The 15,231-nt window shown below is 43.6% G+C and overlaps 1 long non-coding RNA gene across 1 annotated transcript in view; it reads left to right on the top strand.

The window, feature by feature from the left end:
- Positions 1-11,401, top strand: part of LOC107001006 (uncharacterized) — a 77,017-nt gene extending 65,616 nt beyond the window's left edge. The window contains exons 3-5 of the long non-coding RNA XR_013401322.1: positions 8,501-8,582; positions 10,302-10,455; positions 11,083-11,401. This is a non-coding gene — a long non-coding RNA (uncharacterized LOC107001006). The remainder of the gene's footprint in view (positions 1-8,500; positions 8,583-10,301; positions 10,456-11,082) is intronic.
- The last annotated feature ends 3,830 nt before the right edge of the window (positions 11,402-15,231 follow it).

Raw genomic sequence — 15,231 nt, 5'->3', positions numbered from 1 at the left:
TGAACAACTGAAAATGACTCATTGGCCTGTACATGGACATTTAAAGAAAAGACCCTGGGCAGACTTCACTTTGGAGTCACACAGACGGAGAGTTTCGGTCCCAGCTCTTCCTTGTTTGGTTAGGAGAACTTGAGTGTTACTTGGTTCTTCTGAGCCTCGGTTTCTTAGTCTATATAACGGAGGTAATTATTTCAATGGGTGTGTATAACTTTGAGATGAAAAAAGAGTAAAAAGCCCAAATAATTGGGGGTCATTTTGAAAATCAGATGATAGCTGGAAACCCTGCAGGGGCATCAGTTTTGTGTGGCCCTTCTTCTGATAACATCTATCTGATGTATTGAGCTAGCTTTCCCGACCTCTGACTTAATGTGGTGTAGGTTAGCCCCATTCCTGCCTCCCTGGGTAGGCAATTTTGTTACAGGAAAGGGGTCCCAACTGAGACCCCAAGAGAGGGTTCTTGGATCTCGCATAAGAAAGAGTTCAGGGAGGCCGGGCGCGGTGGCTCAAGCCTGTAATCCCAGCACTTTGGGAGGCCGAGACGGGTGGATCACGAGGTCAGGAGATCGAGACCATCCTGGCTAACACGGTGAAACCCCGTCTCTACTAAAAAATACAAAAAAACTAGCCGGGCGAAGTGGCGGGCGCCTGTGGTCCCAGCTACTCGGGAGGCTGAGGCAGGAGAATGGCGTAAACCCGGGAGGTGGAGCTTGCAGTGAGCTGAGATCCGGCCACTGCACTCCAGCCTGGGCGACAGAGCCAGACTCAGTCTCAAAAAAAAAAAAAAAAAAAAAAAGAAAGAGTTCAGGGTGAGTCCACAGATTAAAGAGAAAGCAAGTTTATTAGGAAAGTAAAGGAGTAAAAGAATGGCTGCTCCATAGAGCAGCCCTGAGGGCTGCTGGTTGCCCATTTTTCTGGTTGTTTCTTGATGATATGCTAAACAAGAGGTGGATTATTCATGTCTCCCCTTTTTGGATCATAAAGGGTAACTTCCTGACATTGCCATGGCATTTGTAAACTGCTATTTGAGGCTTTCACAGTGGGAGGGTAGCAGTGAGGACGACCAGAGGTCACTCTTCTTGCCATCTTGGTTTCGGTGGGTTATAGCCGGCTTCTTTACAGCAATCTGTTTTATCAGCAATGTCTGTAAGACCCGTATCTTGTGCTGACCTCCTGTCTCATCCTGTTACTAAGAATGCCTTAACCTCCTGGGAATGCAGCACAGCAGATCTCAGCCTCATTTTACCCAGGTCCTATTTAAGATGGAGTAGCTCTGGTTCACACGCCTCTGACAATTTTAGCTTTGGCCAGTCAGAGGATTTATTGCATCCCAAGCCACAACAAGGTTCAGGGAAGGCACATGACCCTAGCCGATCCAATCAGAGTGAATTCCAGGACTTGTGAGAGAGATCCTGATAAAGATGCATTCTTCTGCTGAGGGGCTGAGCTGGTGGGATGTAAGCCAGGAACTGCTGTCATTTATTTTGTTACACTGGCAGAAACACCTACCTGAGAGTGAAGCCAACACAGAGACAAAAAAGAGAGAAGAACCAAATATTGATTCTGTCTTTTGAGCACTTCGATCAAGTTGCACCTGAATTTTCAAGTTATACAAGCCAGTAAATCCCCCTTTAGGCTTAAATCAGTTTGATTTGAGTTTCTGAAACTTTCAGTCTTGCATAGTAACAACTGAGGTAAAATTTGGGGCTATGTGAAAGCCCCAAATAGCAGCAAATTATCTGTGTTAAATTTCCATGCATTTGATACCTTTGCTGGAGATGAGGCAAGGTTATATTTTCCTGGGTCACTGTCTCATCCCCTTGGGAAAAGGAACTATTTGTGTTCATTTTGAAAAGCCAGACATCTGGCCACTCCTAGAGAAATAACATAAACTCTGTTTCTCAAAGCACAAGTGTGTCTTTAGAATGGAATATCTTCTCTGCTTACTGTATACCAGACACTCTTCAGAAATTAACATGTTTCTTTGTAATTCACAGAAAAAATACCCTAACAAAACCCTGAATGAATAGAATTTATAGTTTTGGCTTTTTCTTCCATCCTTTTCTCATTAGATCTTTGGCTCTTGCTACTAGCTTATATTACAATTTGATATGATAGTTGATTTAGCACAAATTTTTATGTGACAGGATAATTCATTGCAACACCATTAATTTGTGTTTTGTTTTGTTACAAGAAAAGACTCAGAATGGATGGAAGTTCTTTATAAATTCTCCTCTACTGCATACTGTTAAGAAGGGGAAAGAAGAGTGCTGGGTAGGTGGGCATGCAATGTCTGCTCCAAGTGGTACTCAATAAATGTTTTTTTTACTCTTTCCTCTTCTGTCTTGTTAGAACATCGAAACATACTAGAAGTGTAGTTGTCTGTAGGCAGAAGAATTCTCCCAGGGTCCATCAAAACCTACTCCATAGCCAATGACCTAAATATGAAGCCTGTGGATTCACATCAGACAGAGGACTGGTAGATGAGAGCTTTCGGGGCTGCTGCAGGAGTGCATAGGCTCTGACTCCATTATCCATCACAGAATGTTACCATTCAAAGATCAGTGATAAACATCCTAGATAATACTGGCAGCCAGGAGCTATAGAGCCCAGTTCCAAGAAGGCACTCTGTAATCTCAGGGAACTTGAACCATTCTGTTTGCCCTTCAGCTTGCAGCCCTTGGCTTATGGCTCAAAAGTTAGAGAGATGAGTGGCTTTGAGGAGTGGGAAAGAGGCAGAAACAATGAGCAAGGAGGGAGATCCCTCAACACCAGAGGGGTGGGAGCTCTGCAGATGCCTCAATCCACTCTCTCATGGGATCCTGGGGAGGTGGCTGGACCCCTACTGGTGGTCAGGATGGGGAGGTGTGGAATGGCTGTAGTACGCTGAAAGAAGCTGGACCCTGGGTACTGGGCCCTCCAGCCTCCACAAACATTCCTGTGGCCAAACTTAATGGATTCTGCAGAGTTGGATGATAAACAGTAAGGTCATGGGGAAGTGAAGGCCACAGTTTATCCTTTATTTCCTGGCCCCAAGTTAAACCTCTCAGATTCTAATGTGACCTTAGGTGGAAGGACCACCTCAAAACAGGGAGATTGATTTCTTGCCAACTCCATAAGTTGGGGGCTCAGAGTTGATTAAAAAATGAGCGTGGCATTTATTACACATTTCATTTTGCAGGTGATGTTTTGTAAACATAGCTATTATTTATTAGATGTTTACTAGTGCCACACACTGTGCTGAATATTTTAATTTGCAGTATTGACTTTACCCTTCAAAGCAACCCCATGATATTAGATATTATTTGCTACAAGTAATTTACATTTTGTAGACGAGGAAACTTGAGTCTTAGAGAGATTAGGTTGCTTGCTGTAACATATGTTGTTGGTACCCCTACAAGCCCCACTCCTACCCCCTTGGGTTTTACCATTTCCGAGTCCGTGGGCAGGACTTCCATCTCCTAGCATTGGCAGCTGTTTGCCCAAGGACTCTCTTTGGCCACCAGATTCCCCCATACATAGTAGGCCAGAAGTGCCTAGGGGTTAATGCCTCTGGCAGCATCCCTCAAATAACATATGGGAGTTGGAGTATTAATACCCCAGCTCCCTTGCTGCTTGGATGAGTTAGCATTAAGGCAGTGTTTAACATTGGTTCTCCAGCAGAATTCAGCTCCAGTGATAGCTTCCTTGATACATGCCCTTTATTGGTTCCTCCTCTTCCCCACTGCCTTGTGGTGCTTCCTGAGGTCACTTTCTAAATCAACTATGTACACTCAAACCCTTGTCTTAAAGTAAGTTTCTGAAGGATCCTGAACCAAGATACTTGCCCATGGTAAGTTGCAGAGCTGGGATCTAAATCCTGTTCTGCCTATCTCTAATGCCTGTGCACTTAGTCTTTGCACTGGAGGTTTCTTTTAAGCATGATATACCAGCATTTTGAGTTCTGCAAGGACTCCATGATGTACAAGTTCTCTGCCACTTGGCAAGCTTGAAAGCAGTGATCTCAGATATGTGCATGTGAAGTGAGTGGGAACTACACAGACCCCTGATCTTATTTACTATGGAAGTGTCAGGGAGAGCAATTTCCATAAGCCAATGCCAGGGTGGAATTCTTCTGCTCTTTGGTGGGAAAGAGGAGGGAGGAGTGTGCTGCTCTGAGGAGGGGTCTGTGTGCTGATGCTGAGTCTAGTTAGCATGCTGCTTGAGTACATCTCCTCCAAGCTGGCCATCTCTCAGCTGGGCGATAAAGTAATTTAACTAGGGCTGTCTTCCAGGCTAGAGCTCCTGGAGATTGCTCCCCATTTATCACAGAGGAAAAATCGGGATCCACAGCCCCTGGCTTGCCAGCATCATCTAGGCTGCACGTCATTGATCTTTGAATGGTGAAGTTCCATGATGGGTAATGGAGACAGAGCCTGTACGCTCCAGCAGCCACAAAATCTCTTCTCAAACCAGTCCTCTGCCTGATGTTGTTCCACAGGCTGTGTGTTTACTCATTGGCAATGGGGTAGGAGTTGATGGACCCTGGGAGGATTCTTCTGCTGAGAGATGCCTGCTCTGCTGGTTTGTCGTGATGTCTCTCAACAGAGAAGGACTGGGAGGAGGGAAGAAAGTGTGGTTTGAATACGACTGCAGTGGAAATTGTATGTTTGCCTACATGCAGGGATCTGCAACCTTTTTTCTGTAAAGGCCCTGATAGTAAACATTTTTGGCTTTGCAGCCATGTGGTCTCTGTTGCAACTATTTAATTCTGTTATTGTACCACAAAAGCAGCTATAGACAACATATAGATGAATGACTGTGGCTGTGTTCCAATAAAACTTTATTTACAATAGCAGGCTGGGTTTGGCAGGCCAGCTGACTCTGGCCCACAGCACCCACTCTCTTTTACCCTCTTTCCTTATATGACCTGATTTTCATATCATCCTTCTCTTGTATCCCTTGTGCTCCCGGGAGATTGACTCCATCCTCAGTCATCAGGGGTGGATTGTGATTGGTTTAAGCCAATCAGCATTCCATTTCTCTGCCCCCAGCCCCCGTCCCCTGGACAGAGTGATTGATTCAGAAGTGGACGGGTGACTGAAGTCAGCCAATGTGAGTGAATGTCAAGACTGTTTGTGAGTAGGGAGAAAGACAATTTGTGTCCATAGATTGCATGGGTTTCAAACATGAGACCTGGAGCTACTGCAGCTATTTTGTTCTCCTGAGGAAAGCCTGTTTGTGGATGAAGTCAGCCACAATGAGAAAGTAAGGATTATGAGAATTAGAAATGAAGAGTGAGCCCTGAGACTTTCCAATTATAAATTGCTTTTTAAAAAATGCCAATTTGTGACCAGGCACGGTGGCTCACACCCGTAATCCCAGCACTTTAGGAGGCTGAGGCGGGCGAATCACTTGAGGTCAGGAGTTCGTGACCAGCCTGGCCAACATGGTGAAACCCTGTCTCTACTAAAAATATAAAAAATTAGGCATGGTAGTGCCTGCCTATAATCCCAGCTACTCAGGAGGCTGAGGCAGGAGAATTGCTTGAACTCGGGAGGCGGAGGTTGCAGTGAGCCGAAATCGTGCCACTGCACTCCAGCCTGGGTGACACAGCGAGACTCTGTCTCAAAAAAATAAAAAATAAAAAATAAATAAATAAATAAATTATAATAATTACAAAAATTAGCCGGGTGTGGTAATGTGCATCTGTAGTCCCAGCTACTCAGGAGACTGATGCAGGAGAATGGCTTGAACCTGGGAGGCAGAGGTTGCAGTGAGCTGTGATTGCGCCACTGCACTCCAGCCTGGGTGACAGAGAGAGACGCTTCGCAAAAAATAAAAAAAAATAAAAAAAAAAAAAAGGACAGGTGCAGTGGTTCACACCCGTAATTCCAGCACTTTGAGAAGTTGAGGTGGGCAGATCACAAGGTCAGGAGTTCGAGATCAGCCTGGCCAATATGGTGAAACCCCATCTCTACTAAAAATACACACACACAAAAATTAGCTGTGTGTGGTGGCAGGCACCTGTAATCCTAGCTACTAGGAAGCCTGAGGCAGGAGAATTGCTTGAACCTGGTAGGTGGAGGTTGTAGTGAGCCGAGATCGTGTCACCGTACTCCAGTGTGGGTGACAGTGCGAGACATCACACAAAAAAATAAATAAATAAAAATAAAAAATGTCATTTTCAGATGAATTTTAAGTACTTGAGAATCTTAATAGGCTTTTTTGTAGCTAGACATTGTGCTTCACAGATATCATCTAATTTAATAGTCATAACAACTCTATGTACAAGGCTTTCTAATCTCTATTTAGCAGATGCTGAGACTAAGACATAAAAAGATTAAGTAGCATGGTTGAAGTACACCGTGGAGACGATCATGAGTGACCACCTGGAATCCCCCTGCATTCTCATATTTCAGCATTACATCCTGCCCCTGACCACAGTGATTGATGGCTCTTGGAAGAGGCATATGATGCAAGCTGAGCCCATCAGAATCCTCCTCTGGGATTTTTCTTTCTGGAGCTGGAGGAAAAGAGTTCTTTTTCTCTGTTTGTGCATCCCCCTTTCTAGAAATCTTTTTTTCTACTTAAATCTGCAAGATTGTAGAGGGAGTAGGCATTGTTATAGTATAACCCTGCCTCTGGTCACAGTTGATTGGTTTAAAGGAAAACACTTGACCCAACCAAGACTAATTAGTCCTGTGTTGGTTTGAAAATATATCTGTGAGAGGCGTTTGAATCAGAGTGACTCCATCTTGAGTGAGGGCTGGAAAATGAGGCTGGAACCTGCTGGTCTGCATCCTCAGGAAGTTTGGCATTCTGAGCCTCTAGATGTTTACGGTTAAGGGAACAAATTAATAATGTTTACTAAACAGACCCAGACTTGGGAGTGTCCAGATATCCTGATATCTGGAGAACATAGGCATTCCTAATTTTGCTTTAAAGATAGTAATATAGATTCTTGCAAAATATAGTTATTAAGAAAATTAATCCTCTATCACAAACCCTTAGAGCACATCTCCCCATATATACAAGCATTGTACCTAGCGGGGATGCGTTCCTCCTCTTACTTTCAGGAACGTCCTACTCTGTCTATGGAGTAGCTGTCCTTTCATCACTTTACTTTCTTTGCTTTTACTTTGCACTGCAGACTCACCCTGAATTCTTTCTTGCATGAGATCCAAGAACCCTCTCTTGGGGTCTGTACTGGGACCGCTTTCCTGTAACATATTTCTGGCGTCCACAGAAGGGACTATAGTGAGCAAACCACTGACTTTGGGTAAGCGGTGGGGTCCTGTAACATAGTCACAGGTTCTTTGATACTCCTTCCTTCAAAAAGTGAAGCTCTCCCTTTCATAAAACGTGGGCTGAACTTAGGGGCTTGCTTTAAATTAATAGAATGATGGTATGTGATGTCTGAGGCTGATCATAAAAGGGATAGTTTCTGCCAGATGTTTTCTGTCTTTTAAAAAATATTTAAATATTGATTTATTTATTCTTTTCAATCCAAATCGGTTTCAGGCAATGTTCTCTCTCCCAGATCACTCCCTTCAGGTGAAGCCAACTGCCTTGTTGTGCAGAGGCTCCAGCCTCCTGTGGAGAGGCCCACATGGAGAGGATCTGCCTTCACTAGCAGGAGCTTTCCAGCCACGTAAGTGACTTCTTCTGGAAGTGGATTCCCCAGCCCTAGTTAACAGCATTCTAATTGTTAACCAAAAAGTGACTGAGGCCATTAGAGGTTTATTTAGCTAAGGTTGAGGATGCAACCAGGAAAAATAGAAATCGCAGGAGCATCTGTGATCTCTGCTTTTCTCCAAAGGGGACTTTGTATGCACTCTGGTATTTAAAGGAGAAAGAGCAAGGAGTGGGAGACGGGAGGAAGCGAGGGAGATATGCAGTGAGGTAGATGGTTACATTCTTGTGAGGCCCTGATTAGTCTCAATAAATCTAAACTTTAGTCGGGGCACAGTGACTCATGCCTGTAATCCCAGCACTTTGGGAGGCTGAGGCAGTTGGATCACTTGACGCTAGGGGTTCCAGACCAGCCTGGCCAACATGGCAAAACCACGTCTCTACTAAAAATACAAAACTTATCTGGTGTGTAGCTGTAATCCCAGCTACTCAGGAGGTGGAGGCAGGAGAATTGCTTGAACCTTGGAGGTGGAGGTTGCAGTGGGCCAAGATTGCACCATTGCACTACAGCCTGGGCAACAGAGCAAGACTCTGTCTCAAAAAAATCAATCAATCAATCAATCAATCAACATTGTACATGTGAAAAGAGGGAGTAGAGGAAAAAGTCAATTATGTATTATCTCCCTCTCAGTAAATCTACATTTTACATAAGATAAACATGAAAAGAGGGAGTAGAGGAAATGAGGTCATGATTTGGGTTGTGAAATCACAGCTGTCCATTTGGGAACAAAAGGAAGACAGTAGTGGTGGCTCAGTTCCCAAGCTTAACTTTCCCTTTGGCATAGTGAGTTTGGGGTCGCATAATTCTATTTTTTTTTTTTTTTTTCAGAAGATGATTTCTGGCATGGGAGACACTGAGCCATACTCACCCAGCTAAGCTGCCCCTGGATTCCTGACCTGCAAGACACGAAGTGAGATAATAAATGGTCTTGTTGTAAGCCTTTCCGTTTCTGGGTAATTCATTGTGCAGCAGTAGATAACTGATACCAGACCCTTCATTGAGTCTTTTGGGCTTGAAATGGAGAGAGTCAGGCTAATTTGGGATTTGGGATCTCTTGGCAGACATTATTTCCTATCATAAAGATCAGAATGCCAGAAGCAGCCAGTTTCCAAGCAAGAGAGGGCAAAATGAGAGAGGGAGAGTGGGAGAGAGAAAGAAGAGAACAGAGAGAAGACTGAGGTGTGTGTGTTATTTCTGCCATTTATGGGTGACAAAACCCAGATTTACCTTTGCAGGGATGAGTCTTTTCCCACTGTGTGTTCATTTCGTTCGATAGATCTGGCTGCACGCCCTCGCTTCCTGGGTGATTATGTAATTTACATAGTTGTAGCGTCAATATGAAGTAGTTTCTGAAGCTAGCCTCTGGGGTTTTCAGTTATCTGAGCCAGTATTTCCTCCCCACTTTTGTTTGCTAAACTCGGTTTGACTTGAGTCTCACAAGTGAAAGGGACTTCACTGAAACAGGAGCAGAGACAAGCAGCAGATAGAGATTAAGAAATTTCTTGAGAATGTACAAATTCCTGGATCCGGCTGTTCCCCAAACCCAGGCAAATCCTGCCTTCACTAACAACAGCCGGGCAGCAGCAACAGCAAACGTTCATTGAATGCTTATAATGAATTCCACCTTTTGCTAATTTAGTTTCTCTCACTCGCAATCAAGAAAGGCTTAAAGAATACAATATCCGCTGCAAAAATATCTGGAAGGGGAGATAATGTGCCAAGGGAAGCAAAATAAATCAAGGTTTACAAAAAGACAAAGGTGAAAGATTGTGTAAGACCATAACTGTGTCATGTGTAAATTTTGCCTAGACTTTCTCTGTATTTAGGACACCCTGTGGCAGGGACCTCAGCCCCATGGGGAGACCTTAATGGATTGGATGCTAAGCTGATGCAGGCTTGGGGAGTTGCCAGAGAAGCCTAAGCAAGGCATACATCTAAAAGCTTTCTGAATAGTTAAAATTAGGACCTATCTTCTTCTTAAGAATGACAGGGATAGGGTGGGTGCGGTGGCTCACACCTGTAATTCCAGCACTTTGGGAGGCTGAGGCGGGTGGATCACTTGAAGTCAGGAGTTCAAGACCAGCCTGGTCAACATGGCAAAACCCCATTTCTACTAAAAATACAAAAATTAGCTGGGTGTTGTGACACATGCCTGTAATCTCAGCTACTTGGGAGGCTGAGGCAGGAGAATGGCTTGAATCTGGGAGGCAGGGGTTACAGGGAGCCAAGATTGCGTTATTGTACTCCAGCCTGGATGACAGAGCCAGACTCTGCCTCAAAAAAAAAAAAAAAAAAAAAAAAAGAATGACAGGGATGGAAGATGGTGTTGGAAGGGGGAGGTTTTTAAATTGAGAAACCATATTCCTCATGTATTTTTTTTTTCTCTCTTAGATTTTTTTCCTTTTTTGCATAGAATATGAAGTTCAAGTTCTGTTGTTATTGTTGTTGTTTTTTTTTTTGAGACAGAGTTTCACTCTTGTTGCCCAGGTTGGAGTGCAATGGTGCGATCTCAGCTCACTGCAACCGCCGCCTCCCAGATTCAAGTGATTCTGCCTCAACCTCCCAAGTAACTGGGATTACAGGCATGCGCCACTACGCCCGGCTAATTTTTTGTATTTTTTTTTTTTAGTAGAGATGGTGTTTCTCCATGTTGATCAGGCTGGTCTTGGACTCCCAACCTCAGGTGATCCGCCTGCCTCGGCCTCCCAAAGTGCTGGGATTACAGGCGTAAACCACTGCAAATGGCCTACGAAGTTCAAGTTCTACTTCCTCTCTCTCCAGAGGTGCCTGCTTTTTAACAGTTTGGAGTGTATTCTTGAAGGTTTTTTCTATGCATTTGCACACATATACATCTGCCTATGTGTAGTTTTGCATTTACTTTCTTTTTTTATTTTTAACATAGCAAGTGTGTTTATTTTGGGTATAAACTATCTTTCATTGAATTGTGAGATGTTTCTGAAGATTCAAGAGAAGTGGACACAGCCAGAGTAGTTTATAAGCAGAATAGCTCATAACCCTGGTATGGAGAAGACCATTTCTTGAACTCACAGAACAATGTCTTTAAAATTTCATTCCTAAAATAATACAAGCTGTTCTGGATAACAGAGTGGGAGACCTTGTGATAACCATTGTTTCTTCAGGATACTTTCCATTTTATGTATCCAGTGTCATTTCTAAATACTTAATAGACCATCACTGAAATACAGTGTATTATTCAGAATAGAAGGTATATACATTTACTATAAATACTTATCTTGCATATACTGTGCACATATGTGGTTTTCAATAGCTTCAAGTATGCTAGAAATTTTTGACTGGCCCCTTTGGTGAACACCAGGCTATGGGCTGCATAAGTGGTAATGTCAGGCCTCTGAGCCCAAGCTAAGCCATCTATCCTCTGTGACCTGCAGGTATGCATCCAGATGGCCTGAAGCAACTGAAAATCCACAAAAGAAGTGAAAATAGTCTTAACTGATGACAATCCACCACTGTGATTTGTTCCTGCCCCACCCTAACTGATATTCTCCCCCGCCCTTAATAAGGTACTTTGTAATATTCTCCCCCACCCTTAAGAAGGCGCTTTGTAATATTCTCCCCGCCCTTGAGAATGTACTTTGTATGTCTATCCCAAACCTGTAAGAACTAATGATAATCCCATCAACCTTTGCTGACTCCTTTTTCGGACTCAGCCCACCTGCACCCAGGTGAAATAAATAGCCTTGTTGCTCATACAAAGCCTGTTTGGTGGACTCTCTCCACATGGACGTGTGTGACAGTAACACAATTCCTGGCACTCTTCTTTAGTTCCAGCTCTGGCAGAGATCTTCTCACTGTCAGAGACATTTGAAATAGAATAACTCCATCTTAAATAGGACCTGGGTAAAATAAGGCTGAAACCTGTTGGGCCGCATTCCCAGATGGTTAGGCATTCTCAGTCACAGGATGAGACAGGAGGTCAGCACAAGATACAGGTCATAAAGACTTGGCTGATAAAACAGCTTGCAGTAAAGAAGCCGGCCAAAACCCACCAAAACCAAGATGGCGATGAGAGTGACCTCTGGTCGTCCTCACTGCTACACTCCCACTAGCGCCATGACAGTTTACAAATGCCATGGCAACCTCAGGAAGTTACCCTATGTGGTCTAAAAAGGGGAGGCATGAATAATCTACCCCTTGTTTAGCATATCATCAAGAAATAACCATAAAAACTGGCAACCAGCAGCCCTCGGGGCTGCTGTGTTTATGGGTTAGCCATTCTTTTGTTCCTTTACTTTCCTGATAAACTTGCTTTCACTTTATGGACTCACCCTGAATTCCTTGTTATGCAAGATCCAAGAACCCTTTCTTGGTGTCTGGATCAGGACCCCTTCCCTGTAACATCACCATGGTTGATGATGTTTGAGGGAATTATGGCTAATATGTGTTCCTTTTGCGTCTGGGTGCTGCTGTAACATAGGTTCCTGGCAAGTAAATAGGGCCTAGTTTAAAGACCATTTCAACTAGGCAGTTAAGGAAATGAACTCATTTTCATCTTTGGTGAGTATTGAGCGACATCAGTATTTCCCATAGTCTTTGCTCTCTGGATACCTGAGGTATAGGAAACAACTACATTAGAAACACATTTGGAAGCCTGGGCCACTTGAAATTGTTATAATTAAAGTTTCGATGCTACAAAAGAAATAGCACTCGAATATAAAATTTTCTTTTTAATTCTCAGCAAGGCAAGTTACTACTATAGAACGGTGCGCCCTTACAGATGGAGCAATGGTGAGTGTGCACTTGGACAAGGGAGGGAAAAGGGTTCTTATTGCTGACACATGTGGCCCCTGCTGCTGTGTCTTTCCCCTGTTGGCTAGGGTTAGATGGCACAGGCTAAACTAATTCCGATTGGCTAATTTAAAGAGAGCGATGGCATGAGTGGTTTGGCAGGAAAAATGGTTATGCAGGGTGGAGAATGAGTCAGGGCAGAGCAGGTAGCAGGTAATCGGAATGAGTCAGGGTGGAGCAGGTAATCGGAAGAGGTTGCTTTATGAGGAAGTTAAGTTTAAAAGTAGAAGGCAAAGAATTGAACATACGACATACTGATTCTTTGAAAAGAAATTTAGAACTCATGTCTAACAAAATGTATTAAAGGTCTAAAGTTCACATTCAGGATTTATGATTCTGATTTTTTTCCCCCAAGACCATTTCCTTTCTTTTTAATAATACTTATATTATAAATGGGTCTTGTGCACACAAGGAAATCTTCATTTTTAAAGAGAGATATATTTAATATTTCAACAGCATATTATCCATTCCTTTGTTAATGGGCATTTAATTGTTTCCATCTATTTTGTGTCTGTTTCAAGCACACCTTTCTCCATATATATTTGTGCACGTGTATGTCTGTAGGAAAGATGGGTCCTAGAAATAGAGTTGAGAGGGTAGAAGTTTATGCAAGTTTTGAAGTTTCATGGAATCTGCCATTGCCTTGGAAAAAGCTATGCCTTGTCATTTTGGTGAGTTTAAGCTCCTGTTACTCTTTGCCTTGTCAAGGCTGGGCAATATCCAGTGTTTTGTTTTTGCTCTTCTGATTGGTGAAAGGATATCCTTTTGTTGTTTTAATGTGAATGAATTTCCTTTATTTTTTCAACTTTCAAAAACTTCCTTTTTCTTGAATCCGCCCACCATCCCACTTCCTGCCACTCTTAGATTCCACATTTCCTTTCTTTTCCAAGTGAACCCAGCTGCCAGAATTCTTTTCATGCTATGAGACTTCAGGGCTGGGCTCTTCAAGGGTGTAATTAGCATAACCGAATCCCTGGCTTTAAGCCACTCACTACTCTCAACACTGCATTTAAGGAAATTAGGAAGGTGGCTTTGATCACTTTCAGGAGGTGGTGGTGGTCTGGGTCTTTCACGTTTGAGATTTCCCTGGGGTACTGGCTGCCAGTGGGTTTGGTAGAGAGAATGGGGTAAGGGTGTTGAGGGCAAGGAAGGGCTTCTTGGGACCCCAAGGACATCTTCAATTGATGGTGATTTGCAATTAAAGTCAAAGAAAGATGTGCAAGTCAGGATTAGGGGTTAAGGGTGTATGTGAGTGGGGAGATGGTGGAATCAATAATTAAAATACAAAATACGCATGTGCTAGGGACAGGGCTAAAGACCTGAAATGTATGACCTTATGTAGTCCCCACAACAACCGTGTGAAGTTGGTTCTGGTGTTATCCCCCTTTATAAAAGTGAAAACAAGGTTCAGAGAGTTGAATTGCTTTGATTAAGACCACACAGCAGGTAGGTGGCTGACTAGGACTCCAACTCCTGCTGTCTTGCTCCCTCTTAAACATTGCAAATACTGCCTCCCACCGCAAGGTAATGTTGGACTAGCCCTGTACAGCCTAAAGATGCATCTGGATGTATATTACTTGATTTCATATAAACCACCTGTGAGATTGTTACTGGAAAAACCAAACTCTGTGAAATATGTAAAGAGGTTTATTCTGAGCCAATATGAGCGATCACAGCCCAGGAAACCATCTCAAGAGGTCCTGAGAAAGTGCCCAAGGAGGTTGGGTTGCAGTGCTTTCATACATTTTAGGGAGGCAGGAGATAAGGCAAAGACAGAAATCAATACATGGAAGGTATACAGTGGTTTGGCCTGAAAAGATGGGATGAAGTAGGGGCTTACAGGTCATAGATAGATTCTAAGAATTCTGGGATTTTCTTTTTTCTTTCTTTTTTTTTTGAGGTGGAGTTTCGCTCTTGTCGTCCAGGCTGGAGTACAATGGTGTGATCTCAACTCACTGCAACCTCCACCTCCCGGGTTCAAGCAATTCTCCTGCCTCAGCCTCCTGAGTAGCTGGGATTACAGGCATCCACCACCATGCCTAATTTTGTATTTTTTTAGTAAAGACAGGGTTTCACCGTGTTGGCCAGGCTGGTCTTGAACTCCTGACCTCAGGGATCCACCCACCTCTGCCTCCCAAAGCATTGGGAACAGGCCTGAGCCACTACCCACAGCCGATTCTGAGATGTTCTGTTTCTCGCAATTGGTTGAAAGAGTTAAGCCTTGTCTGAAGATTTGATGCCACTAGAAAGGGATGCTTAAGTTAAGGGGGGTTGTGGAAGCCAAGGTTCTTGTTATGCAGATGAAGCTTCAAGGTACTAGCCTTCAGAGAGAATAGGTGGTAAACGTCTTTTTTTGGACTTTAAAAGGTGTCAGACCCTTAGTTAATCTCTGGTAGATCCAGGAAAGGATGGAAAAAGGAATCTGTAGATTCTCTACAGATGCAAATTTCCCCCCACAAGATATGGCTTTGCAGGGCCATTTTAAAATATGTCAAGAAATGGGCTGGGTGCGGTGGCTCACACCTATAATCCCAGCACTTTGGGAGGCTGAGGGGGGCGGATCATTTGAGGTCAGGAGTTCAAGACCAGCCTGGCCAACATGGCGAAACCCTGTCTCTACTAAAAATACAAAAATTAGCGGGGCATGGTGGTGCACACCTATAATCCCAGCTGCCTGGGAAGCTGAGGCACAAGAATCGCTTGAACCTGGGAGGCAGAGGTTACAGTGAGTC

The sequence above is a fragment of the Macaca mulatta genome, chromosome 11 (assembly GCF_049350105.2).
Source record: "Macaca mulatta isolate MMU2019108-1 chromosome 11, T2T-MMU8v2.0, whole genome shotgun sequence".
NCBI lineage: Eukaryota > Metazoa > Chordata > Mammalia > Primates > Cercopithecidae > Macaca > Macaca mulatta.
This window is presented reverse-complemented; position numbering and strand designations above follow the sequence as displayed.